Source organism: Rhea pennata, chromosome 4 (genome assembly GCF_028389875.1).
Source record: "Rhea pennata isolate bPtePen1 chromosome 4, bPtePen1.pri, whole genome shotgun sequence".
NCBI lineage: Eukaryota > Metazoa > Chordata > Aves > Rheiformes > Rheidae > Rhea > Rhea pennata.
The window spans coordinates 78,970,685-78,997,115 of record NC_084666.1 but is presented as its reverse complement, the minus strand read 5'-3'; the positions used below and the strand labels follow the sequence as shown (position 1 = coordinate 78,997,115).

The 26,431-nt window shown below is 65.0% G+C and overlaps 2 long non-coding RNA genes across 8 annotated transcripts; both read left to right on the top strand.

Annotated features, from left to right (window-relative positions):
• The first annotated feature begins 1,650 nt into the window (after positions 1 to 1,650).
• Positions 1,651 to 5,443, top strand: LOC134139707 (uncharacterized). The gene is made up of 6 exons (XR_009958257.1): positions 1,651 to 2,095; positions 2,630 to 2,722; positions 2,849 to 3,086; positions 3,677 to 3,861; positions 3,991 to 4,221; positions 5,212 to 5,443. It is a non-coding gene; the product is annotated as an uncharacterized LOC134139707 (long non-coding RNA).
• A 941-nt stretch (positions 5,444 to 6,384) lies between these two features.
• On the top strand, positions 6,385 to 12,601 carry LOC134139706 (uncharacterized). Of its 7 annotated transcripts, none has more exons than XR_009958254.1 (8): positions 6,385 to 6,528; positions 6,746 to 6,834; positions 7,571 to 7,723; positions 7,879 to 8,061; positions 9,658 to 9,817; positions 10,100 to 10,212; positions 10,335 to 10,559; positions 12,110 to 12,601. It is a non-coding gene; the product is annotated as an uncharacterized LOC134139706 (long non-coding RNA). The 7 variants fall into 7 exon arrangements; XR_009958251.1 differs by having other exon boundaries at positions 6,746 to 6,864; XR_009958256.1 differs by lacking the exons at positions 6,385 to 6,528; positions 6,746 to 6,834 and having other exon boundaries at positions 7,486 to 7,723; positions 12,156 to 12,601.
• Positions 12,602 to 26,431: the final 13,830 nt, after the last annotated feature.

Sequence of the window (26,431 nt, the reverse complement as noted above, 5' to 3'; positions counted from 1 at the left end):
CTTCTCAGGCTGGTGCCTACCCTTGTTCACTTCCCAGCCAAGCACCCAGGCAGCCCTTGCTGAGCTGGTGGCTGGCTGTTGGGCTGTTATTTTACCTTGTGTTTTCATATAATGGTGTGTCACCCGCTCACCTCCCTCCTGCCTGCGCCAGCCGAGCTCTGGGCCCCCTCCGAGACCCTGCTGGGAGCACAGCGTGGGTTCCTCCTGGCCCAGCTCCTTCCAGCCACCCTGGGCACTGATGGGGGCATAAATCAATCACTGTCTGGACTTGCACCTTCCTGTCAGCATTTATTATTGTAAACACACGGAGCGATTAGTTTATTAACAGTGTCAACATGTGGAATAAACCTTGAGACTTGCACAAGCACTGAATAAGCACTGTAACGTGCAGACAGCCTCTGCTTGCCTTTCCACCCCGAAAAGTGCCTTTCACTCCATAGATTGTCTCAGATGTGAAGTTCGGCTTGGTGCATATCAGCCTCCTTCCTCTGGGGGCGCGCGTGGACCGACTCCCACCCCCGGTGAGGGGTCGGGGGCCGCCCTCCCGGCCCGGGGCCGCCCCTCCCGCGTGCAACGCCGCAGGCGGCAGCAGCGGCCACGGCCCCGCGCGGGAGCCTCGGCGCCTGCGGGAGCTGCGCGGAGGCTCGGATGAGCGGCCGGGACGGCAAAGCCCGGGCGGGAGGTTCCGTGGGGCTGGGGCCGGGGATCGGTGCTGGGGCTGCCGGCGCCTGCGGCAGCAGCTCGGACGGCCGGAGGGGGCGGGGGCTGCGCGGGAAGCTGCGCGGAGCCGCGCGGCCCCGGGAGCTGCTGCCGCGACGGCGCCGAGGCGCGGGTGGGGGGCGCGGGCGGCGGAGCGGCGCCGGGCCGGGGCAGCGGCCTGGCCAGGGCTGCCGGGGCCAAGGCGGCGGCTCCGGCTCTGGCTCCGGCCGCTGCTGCCTGCGCTCAGAGAAGCGCTGGAAAAGCTTCTTCTGCTTCTTGCGGGAGTGGGGAGGGGAACGTTTTTTCGTCTCTCTCTTTTTTTTTTTTTCTTCCAGAAAGGTTTTTGAGAGCAGGAGAGCCGCAGCGCAGACAGGCGACTGGAGGTTCACTGCCCCCCCCCCCCCGCCATTCTCCCTCTCCCCCCGACTGCTGCGGCTCCCAAGCCGGGAGCAGCGGGCGATGCAGCCGAGGGCCGTGCTGCCCTTGCGAGAGCCCTGGAGGCGCTGGAGAACTGGGCGTGCAGGAGCCTCCTGAAGCTCAGCAAAGGCAAGTGCAGGGCCCTGCGGCCCGGGAGGAGCAAGGCTGTGCAGCAGCACGGGCCGGGGGCTGCCCCGCTGCAAAGTGGCTGTGCCGAGAGGGGCCTGGGAGCACTGCTGGACGGCGAGGTGCCCCCGAGGCAGCGAGGCGCCCCGTGTGCGAGAAGGTCGACGGTGTCGTGGGGGCCTTGGGAATAGTGTGGCCAACAGGCTGAGGGAGGTGATTGTGCCCCAGAGAGGTGGTGGAGTCTCCTTCTGTGGAGAGATTCAAAAACCGTCTGGACGCGATCCTGTGTAACGTGCTGTGTGTGACCAGGTGACGCTGGTTGAGCAGGGGGCTTGGACTTGATGGCCAGGTCCTGGCTGCCTTCATCCATGTCTTTTTGATCCTCTTTTAGCTCTTTTTGGAAACGTGACGTGCACAAATGCCTGGGCCCTGATGAGATGCCCCCACGAGTACTGAGCTGGCAGTGGTGGACATTATGGCCAGGCTGGTCTGTACCATCTCTGAAAGATGGTGGAGAACTGGAGAGGTGCCTGCAGCCTGGAAGAAAGCCAACGTCACTGCAGTCTTCCCAAAGGGCAAGGAGGAGGACCGAGGCAAGTACCGGCCAGTTGGCCTCACCTCCATCCTTGGAAAGGTGATGGAACAGCTCGTTCTGGACGTGATCTCCAAGCATATGGAGGAGAAGAATGTGATCAGGGATGGTCAGCATGGGTTCCCCAAGGGGAAATCCTGCTTAACCAATCTGACAGCCTTCCATGATGGAGTGACTGGCTGGGTAGATGGGAGGAGATCACGGCTGTGTCCCTTGACTTCAGCACGGCTTTCGACACTGTCTCCCATAACTTCCTGCTAGGTAAGGTCGGGAAGTGCGGTCTAGATGAGTGGAGAGTGTGCTGAAGGGAGAGCTGGCTGAAAAGCAGAGCTGCCTGGGTTGTCCTCAGCGGTGCAGAGCCTAGCATGTGCTGTAGTTGGAGATGTGCGTGAGGCTTAGTGCTGGGGCCAGGTCTGTTCAAGGCTTTCCTCAGTGGCCCGGCTGAAGGGGCAGAGCCTCCTCAGCAAGTTTGCTGACGATAGCAGACTGGGAGAGTTGGAGCAATGCTGTGAGAAAGCCCCTGCAACTAGTTAACAAGACTCAAGGACAAGGGCGAGAGAAAAACAGTATTGCCAAGGATAACCACCTGCAGCCGAATGACCTTGAGGAAACCACGACATTTTGAAGATCGTGAGAGGTAGGCAAGAGAAAAACGGCCAAATAAGCTAGGAGTGACCTGAGGTTCATTAAGGCTTCTTGACCTGTTATACTACCTACCTCTAAATGACTAGTGTGATGGAAATGACATGGTAACGATGTTATGACCTCTTCTCCACTTCCTGTGCTAATTAATAGGAATGTGAAAGCGCAAGTGCGGAGCGAATACCTGATGTAATGAAGTTGTAACCAGTAGAAAAATTTGGATAAGGTCCTCGCTGAAAAGTGCATGTGAGTAAAGAATGAGCAGGGGAGAAGGTGTGCTAGCTCTGTGGAGCTACCTACTAGCCCCCATCTCTGCGCAGAAATGAAATAACTAATATCTCACCCCTGGGGGTCTGCTGGGCACTTGCACAGCTGGTATCAGCAGCGAGGTTTGGGACAACAGTTTGGCACCGCAGATGGGACTTGCCATAAGGCCTTGCCCAAATCACATGTCCGTTCCTGACAGTGGATCGAGCTGCAGCACGCACCACCCTGTTAAGCGGGGAGTCCTGCGACCTCCCTCCGAAGCGGGGACAACAGGAGACTGCAAGGTGCAACGGCGACCAGTGCTATTTGCACCAGGGCGAAAGCAGGGTGAGGCTTTGGATCGGTGAGTATAAAATGTACGTACTTCTGCGAAGATCGTGGTGGGTGACGTTGCACGTAGAGGCTGGTCAAGGGCTGCCTTGATGGAGCCGAGGGGTCGGAGGTGGGTGCACGCAAAGGTGCAGGTCTGAAGGTGCCAGCTGGTATTTCTAGGGAGTCGATATGGGATCAAGGCACCCCACAGTTCCTCCCTGTAGCCCCTGGGGGTGGTGTATTGGGAAACAGGGGGATAGCTTTGGAGAAGATGTTGTCATTAACCTGTGTAAGTTGGACTGTGATGAGGAATGGCCAGAGAAGGTGACCTTGACCTGCAGCACTGTGTTAGCATTAATGCTGTTGAAGAGAACGGGTGTTGTTGAAGTTGTCTGAATGTTAACAAATGCCGAATGGAGAGGAGCAGGAGGACATGCAATTACTGACGATGTCCCCCCACCCCGGCTCGTTAGGGAATGAGATTCTATCCCTATTTCTGGCCAAACTAGGAGAGAGCAACAACCTGTTTTCCGGGCTCCTTTGGTGCAGGCAGTGGGGCAGGAAGGGCTGTCAGTATTTGTACCCATTCCTTTTATGACCCCATATTTATTCAATTGGCAGCAGTCTGTTGGATCATCTGGGAAAAATGCTGAGAAGCTGCACCAGCTTTTGGAGACTCTCAGGATAAGTGATAACCCTAAGGAGGGAGAGGGGCAGGCGCTGTTGACTGCTTTCCTGCTGGGAGAAGGAAGGAGCCGCCTTCTCGAGAAGAACAACCAGCGCAGGACCTAAGGGCTGTGAACCAGGTAACCAAAGATATCCACATGACCGTGCCAAAGCCATGTACTCTTTTAGCCTCGGTGCCTGAGACTAACAGGTGTTTCACGGTGCTAGATGTAAAAGGTGCTTTTTCCTGTATTCCCCGTGGAGAACAGAGCCAGCCGATCTTTGCCTTTGCAAGGGAGAGCCCCGCTACGAGGAGGACGGAGCAGTTACGCTGGACGGTCCTTGGTCAAGGATTGCAGGAGAGCCCTGCCCTGTTTGGTGAGAGCTTGGCCCAGGAAGCGGCCCAGTGGCAGGAAGGTGATCAAAATGCCGCTCTTTGCCGGTGTGTGGATGAGCTCTTGATTGGAGGTGACTTGGAGCAAATATGTCTGGAGGCGACGGTGAGTTTGTTAACTTTTGGGGGACTTGCTGGGTATCGTGTTTCAAAGACAAAGGCTGAGATTGCTAAGAAGGTAGTCCAGTATCTTGGTTTTAAAATATCCAAGGGACAACGTGCACTAGGAGGAGAAAGAAAAGGGGCTCTATGCCGAATTGCAGTACCTGGCACAAAAAGACTGCTGAGGGGATTATTAGGGATGGCATGATTTTGCTGCACATGGGTGCCTAATTTGGGGCACAAAAGGCTGAAATCCTTGCTCTTACACGAGCCCTTGAAATGGGAGAGGGCCAGAGAGTAAATATATATACCTGCCCAAAGTATGTCTTTGGCGTAGCTTGTGCTCATGGAGCAATTTGGAAAGAACGAGGGCTTTTAATTTCTCAAGGAAGCAATGTAAAGTCTGGAGAAGAGCTATTAAGATTATTGCAGGCAATAGCAGAAGCCCAAGAAGTAGCCATAATGCACTGGAAAGCCACCAGGAAGGGAACTAGTGAAGTGGCCCAAGGCAACGGGAGAGCAAATGTGGCAGCCAGGAGGGCAGCGTTAGCAGGACAGGTGATTGGGGCTTTAATGTGCAGGAGACAAATGCAAATGAGACCTCCTGATTGTTCAGACAAAGAAAATCCATTGGCAGAAAGGCTAAAATGTACAAGAAATGCTGAAGGGTGATGGATGGGTCACCCCAGATGGACAAGTTTAAAACCCACCAAAATGACAGAGGTGCTCCTTAAGAGACTGTGAGAAAGCGCACGTGGGAGCAGATGCTGTGATAAGCAGTGTGAAAAGATGCGCTGTGGGATCAAAGATGCGATCTAATGCTGACCTTCTTGTAAGGAGCTGCCCCAGCTGCTGTGCAAATAGCCTTTGCAAAATTCAGAAGAAAGCACCTCTGTGAGAAGGAAGAGGAGGATTAAGCGCAGGGGAACGTGGGCAGATAGGTTTCTCCAAGTTACCCAAGTGTGGTCAGTTTAAATATTTCCTTGTTTGGTAGGTACTTTTTGTGGCTGGCCAGAAGCTTTCCCATGCTCCACTGATGATGCCAAAGAAGTAATTAAGATTCTACTAAAAGGAATGATTCCTCAGTTGCTTCAGGAATATGTTTCCTGTGAGGGTGACAGAGCACTGGCACAGGTTACCCAGAGAGCTTGTGGAGTCTCCTTCTCTGGAGCTATTCAAGGGCCAGCTGGATGCAACCCTGTCTAACACGCTGTAGGTGACCGTGCTTGAGCAGGGAGGTTGGAGCGGCTGATCTGCAGAGGTCCCTTCCAACGTGACACACTCTGTAAGTACCAAATTCCTGCTGAGACTTTCTGCAGGTTTTAAGGGTTTCTTTTTTGTTGAGGTGTGAAGCACCTTCCCAGGGGTATGGTTTCCAGCATCAGCAGCTGTAGTGGAGATGGGCTACGTGGTGTCAGAGTTAGATTTGGAGAAGGCATTTTTAGACTCCTCGCCGTGGTAACCCTAAAGAGCAACTAAGTGCATAGTGCTTCTACAGGCAGGAACACTGGGGCGAAGGTCCCGATGTAAGTGCCTCTAAGCAAGAGAGTCCCTCTGGGAAACAGGCGCAGGCAGGAAGGAGCACTGAGGAAGGAAGCTGGGCAGGACTTCTTGGGTTAGGACATTTTTTTCCACAAGACAAGGGTTTGGCCCTCCACGTTAACGCTGCTCTCGCAGCAGAGCTGGGGTTCCCAGAACAGGTGTGCACACCACCACTTCAGCCAAGCATGTGCTTCAGTTCTCCATCTGTAGGAGGAGAATCCTTGGCATTTCCTCCCTCCCCAGGGTCTCAGAAAGACCCCTCTTGGAGACCCTAAGAAACCTTTCCAGAACGGGGATGGGTGCTGCAGGCAGGCTGCTTCACACTACCCATTGCGGGACCAGTGTGATCCCGTCATATGGAGGCAAAACAAAAAGCCAAATAGGCTTAAAACTAGCTGAAACCTCCGAAGAGCCAAGCTGGCAAGGGAGTCGTGAGAGGAGAACCTCCAGAGCTGTGGGAACTGAAAACTGATCACTAGTTGCTCTGTGCGAGACTTGGATTTGAGGGGCTGAAAAATGTTTCTACTCTCTCGGGATTTCTGTGTGGGTGGGAGACGCATGGTCTTCACCAACGTTGCTGTTTGTTTCTCAGCTAAAAGTGGTTTCATTTCTTCAACAGGTTTACAAGCTTGTGGACAAATCGTGGTTGCACTCACGTGCTGTGTCACTGCAGTACCTCCTGCTGCCTTTTGATTATGGCAGAAACATGTGACCTTCAGCGACGGAGCTTCTCCAGCGTTGTCTAACAGAGCATCGAACTCCTTTCTGGGTAAGTGTCTTAGCTAGTTAGGGCGTTGTTTGGCTTTGTAGCTCTGCCAGAGTCGGTCTCCTGAAGAGCCCTTCTTTCGCGTCCCAAAGAGTTTGGCTTTGGGTTTTCTGGAAAGGTGATTGCTGATTTGGTGCTCAAGACCCAGGTTTTTCTCTGGGATGCTTTGATACTGGCATATGTAGCTTAGTAGACGCCCAGTATTTCTTTCCCCCTTCAGAGCTGCTGGAAGAGATGCAAATGTTTCCAGAGGGGAGTCGGACTACGGATTTCTTCTCGACATGATCAGCTGCTGTAAAACCACTGAATGTATTAGTCTATAGCGTCAGATACCTTCAGGTATTCCTGCTCCGTCTGAGAGAAGTAGCTGAACTGTAATACAGAGGTGAAGTTACCTGCCTCAAGCCCTTTCATTCCCCACTCTAACAACCAGCTGCTTTTTTTTAATTTATTTTTTTTAAGCTAATGGAGCCAGGCGACCTTTCTTCCATATTTTATTTTCCTCGTCCTTCAGCTAATGCCCCTAAAGATGATTTCTGCTGAAAGGCCTGAAAAACTCCTGGCTTTGGTAGGAGACTAGTAGAAATCCCAGGTGTTTAAAGTGTCACTGTGTATCCGTACTAGGTGCTACTTGATGGGAATGGTCAGTGTTGTAACTTTTTGTATCTGTGCTACCTGATACTTGGTGAGAATGGTCTAGCGCTGTAACTTTTTAGTGCCCAGAACAATACCGCTGTGTTAAGCGGAATACAAAGAAGTAGCTCACAAGGTCTTGGAAATGTGTGAGAAAGAGCAGCGGTTGGTTCCTTATAGATTCCTATGGCTTCCAGCCACAGAATCACGCAGAGAAGCAGTCAGCATGAAGGTCAGAAGTTGAAGAGTAATGAAATAGCGACCCCCAAAGGCAAATGCGGCCCCCAAAATAAGTCTGCACGCGTGCACAGTATCGCGGGCCGGCTGTGCTAGACTGGCTGCACTTGCTGGGCCCGTTTGCCGGGACTCCCGCCTGCCGCCAATAATCATAAACACGGGAATTCTTCCACAGGAGAAGAGGCTGCTGCGCAGCAGAGGAGCACGTTGTCTCCTCGGGGGCGCCCGGAAAGCTTGTGCCTGCCGACTCTCTCTCTCCCATCATGCAGACGATCGGGACAAGCACTGGAGTGGTCCTTCTCGAGATTACCATCGGGTCGGTCTGTCTGTAAGTATCTACTAGTAATGTCTTTGCTCTGTCTTGCTGAGATTTGACTCTTAGAGTTTAAGGATAGATACTCCTCAGCCATTTTTTGTTTTGATGGGATAATCTAGCACTGGTATCTTTCCAGGACAGTTCTTTTCTTTTCTTTCCTTTTGTAGGTTAAAAGGTTTCTCTGGACTCCAGCTGTACAGCCACCCTGCCAGGCCCAGTGCAGCAAGAACACCACAGCAAGTCTGCAGAGAGGCTTGTTCTCTTCCATCCTCAGCAGAGTTGCGTTTCCACGACGCCTGTGAAACACGAGCCCTCCTCTGAAGAGCCGAGAAGGATCGCTGATGGAGCGGGTAAGTGCTGCTTCGTTTTGTACGTAGTTGTGAAAGTGCAGCACAAGGGTTGAAGTTCCCGGGAGGCGATTCTCTTGATTTTTCTGTACTTGGCTGGAAGTTTGCTGCTTCCCTTTCAGGCTAAAAGAGGGGGCGAAAGGTTTCTTTGGTGCAGGAGCTCAGCTAGTGGCGGCCTGCACTGCAGCCCGGTGGCCAAGTTGCCTCGGAGGCTCGTGCCACAGGCGCGTGCTTAATGCCCAGCACAGGCAGCTCCTGCTCTAACTAGTCCCCCCCACCGCGTTCTGCTCTGACTCCCGCCGGTCTCAGCCCTTAGTGACTGAGAAGGGAACAGATGGAGGCGCAGGTATAAAAAACCACGTCGTCCTGCGCTGCTTCCAAGAGCCTGCCCCTCTGCAACCCGTTGTCTCCCCTTGCTTCCCACACCAGTGCACGCCTCCCCAACCCAGTGCCTCGGTGGTAGGTGTGCAGGGAAGGAAAGGGTAGGGAACGGGACGGCTCAAGGAGTGAAACGGGGCCAACGTGACGTTGCAGAGTTCCTGCCGTGATCTGTGCTACTTGTGCCCTAAGCCTCAGGTTACGTAGCACTTGGTGATGACCCTCTAGTAGCAACAGGAATTTTTCCAGTGACGTGTATGGGGAGTGGGTGAAGGCCATAAGCCAAGTTGCGTGTTTCAGAGTGATTACCAGCTAAGGGCTGCGTTTAGCCCTCTGACACCTGTCTACCTTACCGGGGCGTTCTGGAGTAAAAAGGAAGCAGCCCAAAAGGTGTTTTCTTCTGGAGGAGCTGCCGACCGTGCCAGAGCTAGTTCTCAGGTGTTTGTTAGGGCAGGACAAGCCGCACGCTGTTGTTTGCATCTGAGGAACAGGGCTGTTTGCTTAATTTCCCCTCCAAAAGCCCGGCTGCCACGTGCTTGAAATATGCACCCGCTGCAGAGCTTGAGTTGAGGCATTTTGTTCCTTTTGCCTCCGAGTGTGGACTCTGGGTCCTCCGAGTGCTTGTGCCCCAAGGAGGAGATGAAATGGCCTTGACTGATGTGCGTGTGTTATGTGGGTGGCTTGGTAGGAAGCTGCAGTAGGCTGCAGGCATCTGTTTCCATTCATAATGCACTGTGGGGCACCAGCGCTTAAAAAATAAAAAATAAAAATGAAGAAAAAAAGAAAAGGAAAAAAGAAATGAAGAGTGTGTGCATGCTCCGCTGACTCTCTCAAGTCGCATGGCAGGTCATTCTCTCCGTGTTTCAGCTTCTTTATGGCAGAAGCGTTACAGAGCCAAAGGGAACTGAAGGGAGCTGCTTCATCTGTATTCCTACATGCTATTGGCATGTGCTGTGTGGTTTGGGGCTGGTTCCCTCCTCACCCCCTGCCATCCCACAGCTTCTTAAATACTTTGCAAAGTTTGCACAGGATGATGTAGAGGCTCTTCTGATTTAACTTGTTGCTTTCAGAGGCCAGTTTCTGATCTCCTTCTTCACGTCAGGAGTAGTGCTGGTGTTCAGGCAAGCCTGCAGCTGGAATACAGAGACTTGCTAGGCGGAAGGTCCTGAATGAAGAGCCTGGCAGCCAGCAGGGCTGATGCTCTTCTTTTGTCCCCACCAGGCTGTGCCTTTCCAAGCAGACCTCTTCCGTCTTCGCCTTTGCCCTCTTGCTGTCTCCAGAGCTGTGTGCATGGAGGGAGAGAAGGAGACTCTGAGCAGTTTGGGGTTAGAGAGATGCCCAGCGGTGGCCCTTCAGTCCATCGCTGAGCTCCATCGTCGTGGTGCGTGTCCCTGTTGTGCAGCTGTGCAGGCCGAGGTCAAGGCAGGCAACCCGAGCTCGTTGCTTTGCCTTTGCGCGGTGCTGGCTAGGCTGCGGGCAGAGGCAGCTGCCATGGCCATGCTGCTCCGCTTGCCTGCCTTTGGTGCCCTGCCCCGCCCCGGCTGGGGAGGTGGCTGCGCAGCCGGCCCCGCGGCCACCCCGGCTCCCTGCTCGCCTTCCCGCAGAGAGCAGCCTCCCGCCGGCTGCTCCTGGGCAAGCCGGAGACAAGCTTCCCGGCACACAGGTGCAGCGTCCATCGCAGGAGGCAGGGCTGGAGACCCGGGAGCAGCAGCGTGGCTCTGAAGCACGTCCCAGGAGACCAGGGCTGAAGTGAGACACGTCTTCAGTGCAGCACGGGTGAGAAGTGTGGCCCCAGGCCTGAGGTTCAAGAGGGCTCCTGGAGCAAGGGGCGGAGAGGGGGTGCGGTGGCCCCAGGCGAGGCTGGTCCGAGCCATGCAGGTGTCCTGGTGTCCTCCAAGTGCTGACGCTGAGCTGGAGAGGAAGACTGTTTGGAGTGGTGGCTATGGAGAGAGTTGTGAAGAGCTGTCAAACACAGGAGCAGAGAGAGAGAGAAGCCGATGGCAGGAGCCTATTTTGGGGCCGAGCCGGTGGAGAGCTGTGTGAACCGCCGGCAGTTGCTGCCGTCTTCAGGGACGGGCACCGTGTCACAGGAGAAACTAAGGCCTGTGCCAGACGAGGCGCTGGTAAGTTGTTGTCCCGCTTGTCGTTTGAGCCGTGAGCCTGTGAGCTTTAACTTCGCTGCCAGTCGAGAGGGAGGTTAGTTGAAGCCCCGGTGTGCCGGCAGCGCGCTATTGCTCGGTTGCGGCGGGGCCCCGGCAGAGCCCTGTGGGGTTGAAACAGCTTCCCGGGGAGCTGAAGCACCCTGTATCTTCTAAGGAGTGGGTGCTAGGAAGAGAAGTGGCCCCTTTGGGAGCATCAGGCCTACTTGTAGGCTTGCTGGCCTGGTTGTGCAGTGCAGGTATTAGGACGGGGTTTGGCCCTCGTTTCTTTTTGGAGCCCTCACGCTTGGATCCCTCGTTCTGCACTGAGTCGGCCGCAGTCCAGCAACCCGCTCTGGGCCTGGAGCCTCGTGGCCGCTCGGTGCCTGGATCCTTGTGTGAGGCGGATCCCCTGCAAGAGCCTCGAGGCGCTGCAGGATTCAGCCCGTCGCAGGAGCACGGGCATCAGTTCCTGCCAAAGCTCCCGCAGAGCCTGCTCTCCCGCAGCCCTGCGCGGCCTGGCCCTTCCTCGGTCCCTCGGCCACGGGCCGCCTCTCTCGAAGCAGCTTCCTGCTGAGGCGGAGGGGGTGACCTGGAGGAGCAGGTGGCTGGACCAGTTTTCTGTGGGGCTGGGAAGTCGGGGGCTCTTCCGGACACGCGTTTGGCCATGCGTCGTAAGGCAACGGGTTGTTTCCGATGGTGCCTTCGGAAGTAGCTGTCACTGTGCAGCACAGGGAGAGGTGAAGTGTGGCCCCAAAGAGCTACTCTGTGATTCTCTCTGGGAAATGAGAATAAGGAGAGTGAAAATGGGTTTTATCAACAATTTCCCTGAAGTCATTCCTTTGCCAGGGTACCTCAGCAGCTCCCGGAAGGAACAAACTCATCCAGTCTCGTAAGGAGCAGCTGAAATCTCCGCAGGACGGGTGATGAGACAGGCTTCTCTGCAGTATACAACCTTGATTGTTGTTGTGATTTTTTTTTTTTGCTTGCAGTCTCTCACTAGATTTAAATAAATCCTTGTGAGTTCTCTGCATTGGAAGTTGGCAGAAGCCACATGTGGCTGCTCCTTGCTGCTGTTCCAGGGTGGCTATGTATTCTTGCAGGTGTGAGAGCTGACTGATACTGCTGCCTATGATGGTTTCTATATATGAAGGAATGTAACTCTGTGTAATGACTTTGTTTTGCAGAATGGTGCTGGGAAGCTGAGGGAATGTGGTGTAGCATGCCCTGATTTTGCAGTGCTCTTGCACAGTGATTGAAGCTCGCTTAGAGCAAGTGTATGAGAGTGGGTGAGGCTTTCTGGATGCTTTCTTTTTGCTTTGTGCAAAAGAGGGCAAGGCAGTGGGAAATAGGCCTCTCCATTTACATGATCTGTATGCTATTTATAAAATAATGGGAAAAATGTTCACTGAGGCAACGCTTTCTATTGGAGAGTTTCAGAAACCTGAACTCCATGGAATGAAAATCAGCAGCAGAAATACACGAGTGCATGAAAATTCCCTAATTTTAGGTAGTGAATTCCTTCTGCATTTCAGGTGTTCCTGATCTATTTTACAGAAGTATAAATGAAATGTTTCCCAGGAAGGCTGCACGCTGCCATCACACTGCTGCTGCTTTGGGAAGTTGCTTCCAAACGAGGACAGGGTGAAGGCTGGAGAAGAGCAGCTCTGCCAGGAGCGCCCTGGAGGAGCCTTCCCTGAGCACCATGGTCCGGTCCAGCAGCCCGAGAAAAAGGCAGAGAGGCAGCAGGACGACTGCGCTCGCCTCCCTCCCTCTGGCCTGTGCCCGCCGGGCTCTTGGCCCCCTCGGTGACCCAGCTGGGAGCTCAGCGCGGGCTCCTCCAGGCCCAGCTCCTTCCAGCCACCCTGGGCACTGACAGGGCCGTAAATCAATCACTGTCACAACTTGCACATTCCTGTCAGCCTTTATTATTGCAAACACATGGAGCAATTAGTTTATTAACAGTGTAAACATGTGGAATAAACCTTGAGTCTTGCACAAGCACTGAATAAACACTGGAACCGGCAGGCGGCCTCTGCTCGCCCTTCCTCCCCCAAAAAAGCGCCTTTCGCCCCAGAAACTATCTCAGACGCGAAGTTCGGCCTGGTGCATGCCAGCCTCCCGGCCTCGGGGCACGCGCGGACGGACCCCCACCTCCGGTGAGGCTCCCCGCTACCGCCCCGCCCCGGCGCCCGTTGCCGCCCCTCCGCCCTCCCCTCCCGCCCCCACGACGCCCGCCCCCGCCCCCTGCCCCTCCCCTCCCGCCCCTCTGCCCTCCCCGCCCGCCCCCGACGCTCGCCCCGCCCCCGCCCGGGCCGCCCCTCCGCCCTCCCCCCGACCGCGCGGCGCCGCCGCCGCAGCTGGCAGTACCGGGCAGACGGCGGCCGCTCCGGGAGCGTCTTCGCCCGCGGGAGCTGCGCGGAGCCTCAGGTGAGCAGCCGGAGCCGCGGCCGGGCACGGCAAAGCCCCGGCGGGAGGCTCGGCGGGGCCGAGGCCGTGCGGGGAGCCGGGGCCGGGGCTCGGGAGCATCTGCCGGCGGCTGCGGCAGCAGCTCGGGCGGCGGGGGCGGTGCTTGGGGGCGGCCGGAGGGTGCCGGGGGCTGCGCGGGAAGCTGCGCGGAGCCGCGCGGCGCCGGGAGCTGCTGCCGCGACGGCGCCGAGGCGCGGGTGGGGGGCGCGGGCGGCGGAGCGGCGCCGGGCCGGGGCAGCGGCCTGGCCGGGGCTGCCGGGGCCAAGGCGGCGGCGGCGGCTCCGGCCGCTGCTGCCTGCGCTCGGAGAAGCGCTGGAAAAGCTTCTTCTGCTTCTGGCAGGGGGGGAAGCGTTTTTTCGTCTCTCTTTTTTTTTTCCAGAAAGGTTTTTGAGAGCAGGAGAACCGCAGCGCAGACGGGCGACGGAAGCGACGTTCCCCCCCCTCTCCTGCCCCCGCCGACTGCTGCGGCTGCCAAGCCGGGAGCAGCGGGCGATGCAGCCGAGGGCCGTGCCGCCCTTGCGAGAGCCCTGGAGGCGCTGGAGAACTGGGCGCGCAGGAGCCTCCTGAAGCTCAGCAAAGGCAAGTGCAGGGCCCTGCGGCCCGGGAGGAGCAAGGCCGCGCAGCAGCACGGGCCGGGGGCTGCCCCGCTGCAAAGCGGCTGTGCCGAGAGGGGCCTGGGAGCGCTGCTGGACTGCGAAGCGCCCCCGAGGCAGCGAGGCGCCCCGTGTGCGAGAATGCCGACGGTGTCGTGGGGGCCCTGGGAGGAGCGTGGCCAGCGGGCCGAGGGAGGTGACCCTGCCGCTCTCTGAGGCCCTGGGAGGCCCCGCCTGGAGCCCTGCGTCCAGTTCTGGGCCCTTCTCGTTCGCCTTTTCAAAGCCTACAGACACCTCAAGGGGACGGTGTCGGGGGGGATGGGGCCGGACTCTTTTTCAGGGGTGCCAAGCGACAGCACACGAGGCACCGGGCACAAACGGAAACCCAGGAAGCTGCCGCTGAACACGAGGAAGAAGCTGTGTGCCGCGAGGGGGACAGAGCACTGGAGCAGCTTGCCCGGAGAGGCGGCGGAGTCTCCTTCTCCGGAGACACGCAAAACCGGCCTGGACGCGCTCCTGGGCACCGTGCTCGAGGTGGCGCTGCTCGAGCAGGGGGCTTGGACTAGACGGTCTCCAGAGGTGCCTCCAACCCTCCACCCTCCTGTGGTGCTGCAGGACGACTGCGCCCGCCTCCCTCTGCCGGGCTCTGGGCCCCCTCGGTGACCCAGCTGGGAGCTCAGCGCGGGCTCCTCCAGGCCCAGCTCCTTCCAGCCACCCTGGGCACTGACAGGGCCGTAAATCAATCACTGTCACAACTTGCACATTCCTGTCAGCCTTTATTATTGCAAACACATGGAGCAATTAGTTTATTAACAGTGTAAACATGTGGAATAAACCTTGAGTCTTGCACAAGCACTGAATAAACACTGGAACCGGCAGGCGGCCTCTGCTCGCCCTTCCTCCCCCAAAAAGCGCCTTTCGCCCCAGAAACTATCTCAGACGCGAAGTTCGGCCTGGTGCATGCCAGCCTCCCGGCCTCGGGGCACGCGCGGACGGACCCCCACCTCCGGTGAGGGTCCGCGGGGCCCCCCCCCCACCCCTCCCGCCACCCGGCCCCACGCCCCCACCCTCCCCCAGGAAGAGCCCACCCGGCCTCTGCTTGGGGGCTCCCGATGGGTGACAGGGCCTCTGCTTTCAAGCCTCCCCCCAACAAAACGCAGCACTTAGCCTCCCGTCCTCAGCCCCCAAACAGCCCCACCACACGCACCACTTAGCCTCCCTTTCCAGCCCTCACACCAGTCCCACGCACCCGCCTGGGAGCCCCAAACGCCCACCACTCGGACTCCAGCTCTGGAACCAGCCCCCAAAGCTGCTTGCAGGGCTCCGAAACGCAGCACCCAGCCCCTGCTTTGCAGTGCTGACAGCAGCCCGCTCCTGCTGCTCCTCAGCACTGCAAAGGCAGGACTGGGCCTCCGCTCCGGAGCTCTGCACCAGCCCCGACAACGTGCTCTTCAGGCCCCAGCAAAGGCAGCGTGCAGAGCTGGAGGCTAAACGCTGCGCTCGGGGGCTCCCGACCGGCTCTGGCGGCTCTTCGGGGCTCACAAACACAGACCGAGCCCCCAAAGCAGCCGCCCGACCCGCCTGAGCCCCAAAGCGCAGCAGTTCACGCTCCCCGCTGCCACCCCACCAGCCCCGCAGCCCCCCCCCCAGCGCAGCCCCGCAGCCCCCGCTCCCGCGAGCGGCTCCCGGCCCCAGCGCGCCCGCGGCCCCCGCCCAGCCCCAGCGCTGCGGGACCACCCCCCCCTCCCCGCTCCAGCCAGCGGCGCCGCAGCCCCGGTGCGCCCCAGCGCGGCTGCTCCAAGGCTCCCGGGCCCGGCGGCTCCCGGCAGCGGGCGGCGGCGGCGGGAGGCAGGCAGGGAGGGCACCGGGCCGCGTCCGCAACTGCTTCCTGCCCTGCGGCGGCCCCGGCCGCGGCCCGGGCAGCCGCTGCCGCCCCGCTCACCTCGGGCCGCCCGGAGCCGCCCGGGCACCGCTCGCGGCTGCGGCTGCCGCCACCGGCTGCGGGAAGCGGGAGCCCCGCGGACAACGAGCGCCGCCGCCCGTGCGCCCGCGACGTCGGGGGCCAAACCGGAGGCACCGCGCAGGCGCCGGGAAAAGCCGCTGCGCCCCGGCCACGCCCCCGGCCACGCCCCTCTCCGCCCCGGCCCCGCTCGTGGCCACGCCCCGCTCCGCCCACTGCGCGGGCTCCGCCCCTGCTCTCGGCACGCCCCAGCTACGGCCCCGCCCCCGCCCCTCACTGGCCCCGCCGCTGCTCTGGCCGCGCCCCCAGCTGCGGCCCCGGCTCCGCCCACGGCGCTGGACACGTCCCCCGTCCTGGACACGACCCTCGCCCGCCCCCAGCTGCCGACCCGGACCCGCCTCTGGCCCCGCCCCGCACCTGCCCCGGACACCACCCCCCGACCCCCCGCACACGCCCCCCGCCCGACACGCCCCCGCTCCCCGCCGCTGCTCCGCTCGCGCCGCCCGCGCTGCCCCCGCGCCGCTCCGCCGGCGCTGCCCGACGAGCCGCTTGCCAAGCGCCCAGCCCCGCGCGCAGCGCACGCAGCTCCCTGCGTCTCCGCGGCCGTGGGCGGCAGCACCCGAGCACCGCGGCCCCCTCGGGCCACAAGGGGCCCCGGGCTCGGCGGGCGGGGCTCCGCGCTGCGGCCCGCAACCTTTGCTGCCCCGCAGCCCTCCGCAAGCGTGAGCCGCAGACCTGGAAGGGCTGCTGAAGAAAGGCGCGAGGTTTGGGCTTCTGCCAGGACGCGCCCGGTCCCGCCCGGGGGCTCTCCGCGCACGGTCGCCCCGAGGCCGGGCTGCAGCGCGGGGCACCGCGGCGCCAGGCGGCGGCCGCAGCTCCCGCCCGGGCAGCGTGTGCGAGCGCCGGGCGCGGAGGCGCCCCCTGCCCGGGCGCGACCCCCGAGGGGCCGCTGCGGGAAAACGCTTCCCGTCGGCGGCCGGGCAGCGCCGGGGCGCGTCTCCCCCGCCGCGGTAAGTCCGGGGCGGGCGGCAGCAGCCCCCCGCTACCGCCCCGCCCCGGCGCCCGTTGCCGCCCCTCCGCCCTCCCCTCCCGCCCCCCCGACGCCCGCCCCCGCCCCCTGCCCCTCCCCTCCCGCCCCTCTGCCCTCCCCGCCCGCCCCCGACGCTCGCCCCGCCCCCGCCCGGGCCGCCCCTCCGCCCTCCCCCCGACCGCGCGGCGCCGCCGCCGCAGCTGGCAGTACCGGGCAGACGGCGGCCGCTCCGGGAGCGTCTTCGCCCGCGGGAGCTGCGCGGAGCCTCAGGTGAGCAGCCGGAGGCGCGGCCGGGCACGGCAAAGCCCCGGCGGGAGGCTCGGCGGGGCCGAGGCCGTGCGGGGAGCCGGGGCCGGGGCTCGGGAGCATCTGCCGGCGGCTGCGGCAGCAGCTCGGGCGGCGGGGGCGGTGCTTGGGGGCGGCCGGAGGGTGCCGGGGGCTGCGCGGGAAGCTGCGCGGAGCCGCGCGGCGCCGGGAGCTGCTGCCGCGACGGCGCCGAGGCGCGGGTGGGGGGCGCGGGCGGCGGAGCGGCGCCGGGCCGGGGCAGCGGCCTGGCCGGGGCTGCCGGGGCCAAGGCGGCGGCGGCGGCTCCGGCCGCTGCTGCCTGCGCTCGGAGAAGCGCTGGAAAAGCTTCTTCTGCTTCTGGCAGGGGGGGAAGCGTTTTTTCGTCTCTCTTTTTTTTTTCCAGAAAGGTTTTTGAGAGCAGGAGAACCGCAGCGCAGACGGGCGACGGAAGCGACGTTCCCCCCCCTCTCCTGCCCCCGCCGACTGCTGCGGCTGCCAAGCCGGGAGCAGCGGGCGATGCAGCCGAGGGCCGTGCCGCCCTTGCGAGAGCCCTGGAGGCGCTGGAGAACTGGGCGCGCAGGAGCCTCCTGAAGCTCAGCAAAGGCAAGTGCAGGGCCCTGCGGCCCGGGAGGAGCAAGGCCGCGCAGCAGCACGGGCCGGGGGCTGCCCCGCTGCAAAGCGGCTGTGCCGAGAGGGGCCTGGGAGCGCTGCTGGACTGCGAAGCGCCCCCGAGGCAGCGAGGCGCCCCGTGTGCGAGAATGCCGACGGTGTCGTGGGGGCCCTGGGAGGAGCGTGGCCAGCGGGCCGAGGGAGGTGACCCTGCCGCTCTCTGAGGCCCTGGGAGGCCCCGCCTGGAGCCCTGCGTCCAGTTCTGGGCCCTTCTCGTTCGCCTTTTCAAAGCCTACAGACACCTCAAGGGGACGGTGTCGGGGGGGATGGGGCCGGACTCTTTTTCAGGGGTGCCAAGCGACAGCACACGAGGCACCGGGCACAAACGGAAACCCAGGAAGCTGCCGCTGAACACGAGGAAGAAGCTGTGTGCCGCGAGGGGGACAGAGCACTGGAGCAGCTTGCCCGGAGAGGCGGCGGAGTCTCCTTCTCCGGAGACACGCAAAACCGGCCTGGACGCGCTCCTGGGCACCGTGCTCGAGGTGGCGCTGCTCGAGCAGGGGGCTTGGACTAGACGGTCTCCAGAGGTGCCTCCAACCCTCCACCCTCCTGTGGTGCTGCAGGACGACTGCGCCCGCCTCCCTCTGCCGGGCTCTGGGCCCCCTCGGTGACCCAGCTGGGAGCTCAGCGCGGGCTCCTCCAGGCCCAGCTCCTTCCAGCCACCCTGGGCACTGACAGGGCCGTAAATCAATCACTGTCACAACTTGCACATTCCTGTCAGCCTTTATTATTGCAAACACATGGAGCAATTAGTTTATTAACAGTGTAAACATGTGGAATAAACCTTGAGTCTTGCACAAGCACTGAATAAACACTGGAACCGGCAGGCGGCCTCTGCTCGCCCTTCCTCCCCCAAAAAGCGCCTTTCGCCCCAGAAACTATCTCAGACGCGAAGTTCGGCCTGGTGCATGCCAGCCTCCCGGCCTCGGGGCACGCGCGGACGGACCCCCACCTCCGGTGAGGGTCCGCGGGGCCCCCCCCCCCACCCCTCCCGCCACCCGGCCCCACACCCCCACCCTCCCCCAGGAAGAGCCCACCCGGCCTCTGCTTGGGGGCTCCCGATGGGTGACAGGGCCTCTGCTTTCAAGCCTCCCCCCAACAAAACGCAGCACTTAGCCTCCCGTCCTCAGCCCCCAAACAGCCCCACCACACGCACCACTTAGCCTCCCTTTCCAGCCCTCACACCAGTCCCACGCACCCGCCTGGGAGCCCCAAACGCCCACCACTCGGACTCCAGCTCTGGAACCAGCCCCCAAAGCTGCTTGCAGGGCTCCGAAACGCAGCACCCAGCCCCTGCTTTGCAGTGCTGACAGCAGCCCGCTCCTGCTGCTCCTCAGCACTGCAAAGGCAGGACTGGGCCTCCGCTCCGGAGCTCTGCACCAGCCCCGACAACGTGCTCTTCAGGCCCCAGCAAAGGCAGCGTGCAGAGCTGGAGGCTAAACGCTGCGCTCGGGGGCTCCCGACCGGCTCTGGCGGCTCTTCGGGGCTCACAAACACAGACCGAGCCCCCAAAGCAGCCGCCCGACCCGCCTGAGCCCCAAAGCGCAGCAGTTCACGCTCCCCGCTGCCACCCCACCAGCCCCGCAGCCCCCCCCCCAGCGCAGCCCCGCAGCCCCCGCTCCCGCGAGCGGCTCCCGGCCCCAGCGCGCCCGCGGCCCCCGCCCAGCCCCAGCGCTGCGGGACCACCCCCCCCTCCCCGCTCCAGCCAGCGGCGCCGCAGCCCCGGTGCGCCCCAGCGCGGCTGCTCCAAGGCTCCCGGGCCCGGCGGCTCCCGGCAGCGGGCGGCGGCGGCGGGAGGCAGGCAGGGAGGGCACCGGGCCGCGTCCGCAACTGCTTCCTGCCCTGCGGCGGCCCCGGCCGCGGCCCGGGCAGCCGCTGCCGCCCCGCTCACCTCGGGCCGCCCGGAGCCGCCCGGGCACCGCTCGCGGCTGCGGCTGCCGCCACCGGCTGCGGGAAGCGGGAGCCCCGCGGACAACGAGCGCCGCCGCCCGCGCGCCCGCGACGTCGGGGGCCAAACCGGAGGCACCGCGCAGGCGCCGGGAAAAGCCGCTGCGCCCCGGCCACGCCCCCGGCCACGCCCCTCTCCGCCCCGGCCCCGCTCGTGGCCACGCCCCGCTCCGCCCACTGCGCGGGCTCCGCCCCTGCTCTCGGCACGCCCCAGCTACGGCCCCGCCCCCGCCCCTCACTGGCCCCGCCGCTGCTCTGGCCGCGCCCCCAGCTGCGGCCCCGGCTCCGCCCACGGCGCTGGACACGTCCCCCGTCCTGGACACGACCCTCGCCCGCCCCCAGCTGCCGACCCGGACCCGCCTCTGGCCCCGCCCCGCACCTGCCCCGGACACCACCCCCCGACCCCCCGCACACGCCCCCCGCCCGACACGCCCCCGCTCCCCGCCGCTGCTCCGCTCGCGCCGCCCGCGCTGCCCCCGCGCCGCTCCGCCGGCGCTGCCCGACGAGCCGCTTGCCAAGCGCCCAGCCCCGCGCGCAGCGCACGCAGCTCCCTGCGTCTCCGCGGCCGTGGGCGGCAGCACCCGAGCACCGCGGCCCCCTCGGGCCACAAGGGGCCCCGGGCTCGGCGGGCGGGGCTCCGCGCTGCGGCCCGCAACCTTTGCTGCCCCGCAGCCCTCCGCAAGCGTGAGCCGCAGACCTGGAAGGGCTGCTGAAGAAAGGCGCGAGGTTTGGGCTTCTGCCAGGACGCGCCCGGTCCCGCCCGGGGGCTCTCCGCGCACGGTCGCCCCGAGGCCGGGCTGCAGCGCGGGGCACCGCGGCGCCAGGCGGCGGCCGCAGCTCCCGCCCGGGCAGCGTGTGCGAGCGCCGGGCGCGGAGGCGCCCCCTGCCCGGGCGCGACCCCCGAGGGGCCGCTGCGGGAAAACGCTTCCCGTCGGCGGCCGGGCAGCGCCGGGGCGCGTCTCCCCCGCCGCGGTAAGTCCGGGGCGGGCGGCAGCAGCCCCCCGCTACCGCCCCGCCCCGGCGCCCGTTGCCGCCCCTCCGCCCTCCCCTCCCGCCCCCCCGACGCCCGCCCCCGCCCCCTGCCCCTCCCCTCCCGCCCCTCTGCCCTCCCCGCCCGCCCCCGACGCTCGCCCCGCCCCCGCCCGGGCCGCCCCTCCGCCCTCCCCCCGACCGCGCGGCGCCGCCGCCGCAGCTGGCAGTACCGGGCAGACGGCGGCCGCTCCGGGAGCGTCTTCGCCCGCGGGAGCTGCGCGGAGCCTCAGGTGAGCAGCCGGAGGCGCGGCCGGGCACGGCAAAGCCCCGGCGGGAGGCTCGGCGGGGCCGAGGCCGTGCGGGGAGCCGGGGCCGGGGCTCGGGAGCATCTGCCGGCGGCTGCGGCAGCAGCTCGGGCGGCGGGGGCGGTGCTTGGGGGCGGCCGGAGGGTGCCGGGGGCTGCGCGGGAAGCTGCGCGGAGCCGCGCGGCGCCGGGAGCTGCTGCCGCGACGGCGCCGAGGCGCGGGTGGGGGGCGCGGGCGGCGGAGCGGCGCCGGGCCGGGGCAGCGGCCTGGCCGGGGCTGCCGGGGCCAAGGCGGCGGCGGCGGCTCCGGCCGCTGCTGCCTGCGCTCGGAGAAGCGCTGGAAAAGCTTCTTCTGCTTCTGGCAGGGGGGGAAGCGTTTTTTTCGTCTCTCTTTTTTTTTTCCAGAAAGGTTTTTGAGAGCAGGAGAACCGCAGCGCAGACGGGCGACGGAAGCGACGTTCCCCCCCCTCTCCTGCCCCCGCCGACTGCTGCGGCTGCCAAGCCGGGAGCAGCGGGCGATGCAGCCGAGGGCCGTGCCGCCCTTGCGAGAGCCCTGGAGGCGCTGGAGAACTGGGCGCGCAGGAGCCTCCTGAAGCTCAGCAAAGGCAAGTGCAGGGCCCTGCGGCCCGGGAGGAGCAAGGCCGCGCAGCAGCACGGGCCGGGGGCTGCCCCGCTGCAAAGCGGCTGTGCCGAGAGGGGCCTGGGAGCGCTGCTGGACTGCGAAGCGCCCCCGAGGCAGCGAGGCGCCCCGTGTGCGAGAATGCCGACGGTGTCGTGGGGGCCCTGGGAGGAGCGTGGCCAGCGGGCCGAGGGAGGTGACCCTGCCGCTCTCTGAGGCCCTGGGAGGCCCCGCCTGGAGCCCTGCGTCCAGTTCTGGGCCCTTCTCGTTCGCCTTTTCAAAGCCTACAGACACCTCAAGGGGACGGTGTCGGGGGGGATGGGGCCGGACTCTTTTTCAGGGGTGCCAAGCGACAGCACACGAGGCACCGGGCACAAACGGAAACCCAGGAAGCTGCCGCTGAACACGAGGAAGAAGCTGTGTGCCGCGAGGGGGACAGAGCACTGGAGCAGCTTGCCCGGAGAGGCGGCGGAGTCTCCTTCTCCGGAGACACGCAAAACCGGCCTGGACGCGCTCCTGGGCACCGTGCTCGAGGTGGCGCTGCTCGAGCAGGGGGCTTGGACTAGACGGTCTCCAGAGGTGCCTCCAACCCTCCACCCTCCTGTGGTGCTGCAGGACGACTGCGCCCGCCTCCCTCTGCCGGGCTCTGGGCCCCCTCGGTGACCCAGCTGGGAGCTCAGCGCGGGCTCCTCCAGGCCCAGCTCCTTCCAGCCACCCTGGGCACTGACAGGGCCGTAAATCAATCACTGTCACAACTTGCACATTCCTGTCAGCCTTTATTATTGCAAACACATGGAGCAATTAGTTTATTAACAGTGTAAACATGTGGAATAAACCTTGAGTCTTGCACAAGCACTGAATAAACACTGGAACCGGCAGGCGGCCTCTGCTCGCCCTTCCTCCCCCAAAAAGCGCCTTTCGCCCCAGAAACTATCTCAGACGCGAAGTTCGGCCTGGTGCATGCCAGCCTCCCGGCCTCGGGGCACGCGCGGACGGACCCCCACCTCCGGTGAGGGTCCGCGGGGCCCCCCCCCCCCACCCCTCCCGCCACCCGGCCCCACGCCCCCACCCTCCCCCAGGAAGAGCCCACCCGGCCTCTGCTTGGGGGCTCCCGATGGGTGACAGGGCCTCTGCTTTCAAGCCTCCCCCCAACAAAACGCAGCACTTAGCCTCCCGTCCTCAGCCCCCAAACAGCCCCACCACACGCACCACTTAGCCTCCCTTTCCAGCCCTCACACCAGTCCCACGCACCCGCCTGGGAGCCCCAAACGCCCACCACTCGGACTCCAGCTCTGGAACCAGCCCCCAAAGCTGCTTGCAGGGCTCCGAAACGCAGCACCCAGCCCCTGCTTTGCAGTGCTGACAGCAGCCCGCTCCTGCTGCTCCTCAGCACTGCAAAGGCAGGACTGGGCCTCCGCTCCGGAGCTCTGCACCAGCCCCGACAACGTGCTCTTCAGGCCCCAGCAAAGGCAGCGTGCAGAGCTGGAGGCTAAACGCTGCGCTCGGGGGCTCCCGACCGGCTCTGGCGGCTCTTCGGGGCTCACAAACACAGACCGAGCCCCCAAAGCAGCCGCCCGACCCGCCTGAGCCCCAAAGCGCAGCAGTTCACGCTCCCCGCTGCCACCCCACCAGCCCCGCAGCCCCCCCCCCAGCGCAGCCCCGCAGCCCCCGCTCCCGCGAGCGGCTCCCGGCCCCAGCGCGCCCGCGGCCCCCGCCCAGCCCCAGCGCTGCGGGACCACCCCCCCCTCCCCGCTCCAGCCAGCGGCGCCGCAGCCCCGGTGCGCCCCAGCGCGGCTGCTCCAAGGCTCCCGGGCCCGGCGGCTCCCGGCAGCGGGCGGCGGCGGCGGGAGGCAGGCAGGGAGGGCACCGGGCCGCGTCCGCAACTGCTTCCTGCCCTGCGGCGGCCCCGGCCGCGGCCCGGGCAGCCGCTGCCGCCCCGCTCACCTCGGGCCGCCCGGAGCCGCCCGGGCACCGCTCGCGGCTGCGGCTGCCGCCACCGGCTGCGGGAAGCGGGAGCCCCGCGGACAACGAGCGCCGCCGCCCGCGCGCCCGCGACGTCGGGGGCCAAACCGGAGGCACCGCGCAGGCGCCGGGAAAAGCCGCTGCGCCCCGGCCACGCCCCCGGCCACGCCCCTCTCCGCCCCGGCCCCGCTCGTGGCCACGCCCCGCTCCGCCCACTGCGCGGGCTCCGCCCCTGCTCTCGGCACGCCCCAGCTACGGCCCCGCCCCCGCCCCTCACTGGCCCCGCCGCTGCTCTGGCCGCGCCCCCAGCTGCGGCCCCGGCTCCGCCCACGGCGCTGGACACGCCCCCCCGTCCTGGACACGACCCTCGCCCGCCCCCAGCTGCCGACCCGGACCCGCCTCTGGCCCCGCCCCGCACCTGCCCCGGACACCACCCCCCGACCCCCCGCACACGCCCCCCGCCCGACACGCCCCCGCTCCCCGCCGCTGCTCCGCTCGCGCCGCCCGCGCTGCCCCCGCGCCGCTCCGCCGGCGCTGCCCGACGAGCCGCTTGCCAAGCGCCCAGCCCCGCGCGCAGCGCACGCAGCTCCCTGCGTCTCCGCGGCCGTGGGCGGCAGCACCCGAGCACCGCGGCCCCCTCGGGCCACAAGGGGCCCCGGGCTCGGCGGGCGGGGCTCCGCGCTGCGGCCCGCAACCTTTGCTGCCCCGCAGCCCTCCGCAAGCGTGAGCCGCAGACCTGGAAGGGCTGCTGAAGAAAGGCGCGAGGTTTGGGCTTCTGCCAGGACGCGCCCGGTCCCGCCCGGGGGCTCTCCGCGCACGGTCGCCCCGAGGCCGGGCTGCAGCGCGGGGCACCGCGGCGCCAGGCGGCGGCCGCAGCTCCCGCCCGGGCAGCGTGTGCGAGCGCCGGGCGCGGAGGCGCCCCCTGCCCGGGCGCGACCCCCGAGGGGCCGCTGCGGGAAAACGCTTCCCGTCGGCGGCCGGGCAGCGCCGGGGCGCGTCTCCCCCGCCGCGGTAAGTCCGGGGCGGGCGGCAGCAGCCCCCCGCTACCGCCCCGCCCCGGCGCCCGTTGCCGCCCCTCCGCCCTCCCCTCCCGCCCCCCCGACGCCCGCCCCCGCCCCCTGCCCCTCCCCTCCCGCCCCTCTGCCCTCCCCGCCCGCCCCCGACGCTCGCCCCGCCCCCGCCCGGGCCGCCCCTCCGCCCTCCCCCCGACCGCGCGGCGCCGCCGCCGCAGCTGGCAGTACCGGGCAGACGGCGGCCGCTCCGGGAGCGTCTTCGCCCGCGGGAGCTGCGCGGAGCCTCAGGTGAGCAGCCGGAGGCGCGGCCGGGCACGGCAAAGCCCCGGCGGGAGGCTCGGCGGGGCCGAGGCCGTGCGGGGAGCCGGGGCCGGGGCTCGGGAGCATCTGCCGGCGGCTGCGGCAGCAGCTCGGGCGGCGGGGGCGGTGCTTGGGGGCGGCCGGAGGGTGCCGGGGGCTGCGCGGGAAGCTGCGCGGAGCCGCGCGGCGCCGGGAGCTGCTGCCGCGACGGCGCCGAGGCGCGGGTGGGGGGCGCGGGCGGCGGAGCGGCGCCGGGCCGGGGCAGCGGCCTGGCCGGGGCTGCCGGGGCCAAGGCGGCGGCGGCGGCTCCGGCCGCTGCTGCCTGCGCTCGGAGAAGCGCTGGAAAAGCTTCTTCTGCTTCTGGCAGGGGGGGAAGCGTTTTTTCGTCTCTCTTTTTTTTTTCCAGAAAGGTTTTTGAGAGCAGGAGAACCGCAGCGCAGACGGGCGACGGAAGCGACGTTCCCCCCCCTCTCCTGCCCCCGCCGACTGCTGCGGCTGCCAAGCCGGGAGCAGCGGGCGATGCAGCCGAGGGCCGTGCCGCCCTTGCGAGAGCCCTGGAGGCGCTGGAGAACTGGGCGCGCAGGAGCCTCCTGAAGCTCAGCAAAGGCAAGTGCAGGGCCCTGCGGCCCGGGAGGAGCAAGGCCGCGCAGCAGCACGGGCCGGGGGCTGCCCCGCTGCAAAGCGGCTGTGCCGAGAGGGGCCTGGGAGCGCTGCTGGACTGCGAAGCGCCCCCGAGGCAGCGAGGCGCCCCGTGTGCGAGAATGCCGACGGTGTCGTGGGGGCCCTGGGAGGAGCGTGGCCAGCGGGCCGAGGGAGGTGACCCTGCCGCTCTCTGAGGCCCTGGGAGGCCCCGCCTGGAGCCCTGCGTCCAGTTCTGGGCCCTTCTCGTTCGCCTTTTCAAAGCCTACAGACACCTCAAGGGGACGGTGTCGGGGGGGATGGGGCCGGACTCTTTTTCAGGGGTGCCAAGCGACAGCACACGAGGCACCGGGCACAAACGGAAACCCAGGAAGCTGCCGCTGAACACGAGGAAGAAGCTGTGTGCCGCGAGGGGGACAGAGCACTGGAGCAGCTTGCCCGGAGAGGCGGCGGAGTCTCCTTCTCCGGAGACACGCAAAACCGGCCTGGACGCGCTCCTGGGCACCGTGCTCGAGGTGGCGCTGCTCGAGCAGGGGGCTTGGACTAGACGGTCTCCAGAGGTGCCTCCAACCCTCCACCCTCCTGTGGTGCTGCAGGACGACTGCGCCCGCCTCCCTCTGCCGGGCTCTGGGCCCCCTCGGTGACCCAGCTGGGAGCTCAGCGCGGGCTCCTCCAGGCCCAGCTCCTTCCAGCCACCCTGGGCACTGACAGGGCCGTAAATCAATCACTGTCACAACTTGCACATTCCTGTCAGCCTTTATTATTGCAAACACATGGAGCAATTAGTTTATTAACAGTGTAAACATGTGGAATAAACCTTGAGTCTTGCACAAGCACTGAATAAACACTGGAACCGGCAGGCGGCCTCTGCTCGCCCTTCCTCCCCCAAAAAGCGCCTTTCGCCCCAGAAACTATCTCAGACGCGAAGTTCGGCCTGGTGCATGCCAGCCTCCCGGCCTCGGGGCACGCGCGGACGGACCCCCACCTCCGGTGAGGGTCCGCGGGGCCCCCCCCCCACCCCTCCCGCCACCCGGCCCCACGCCCCCACCCTCCCCCAGGAAGAGCCCACCCGGCCTCTGCTTGGGGGCTCCCGAT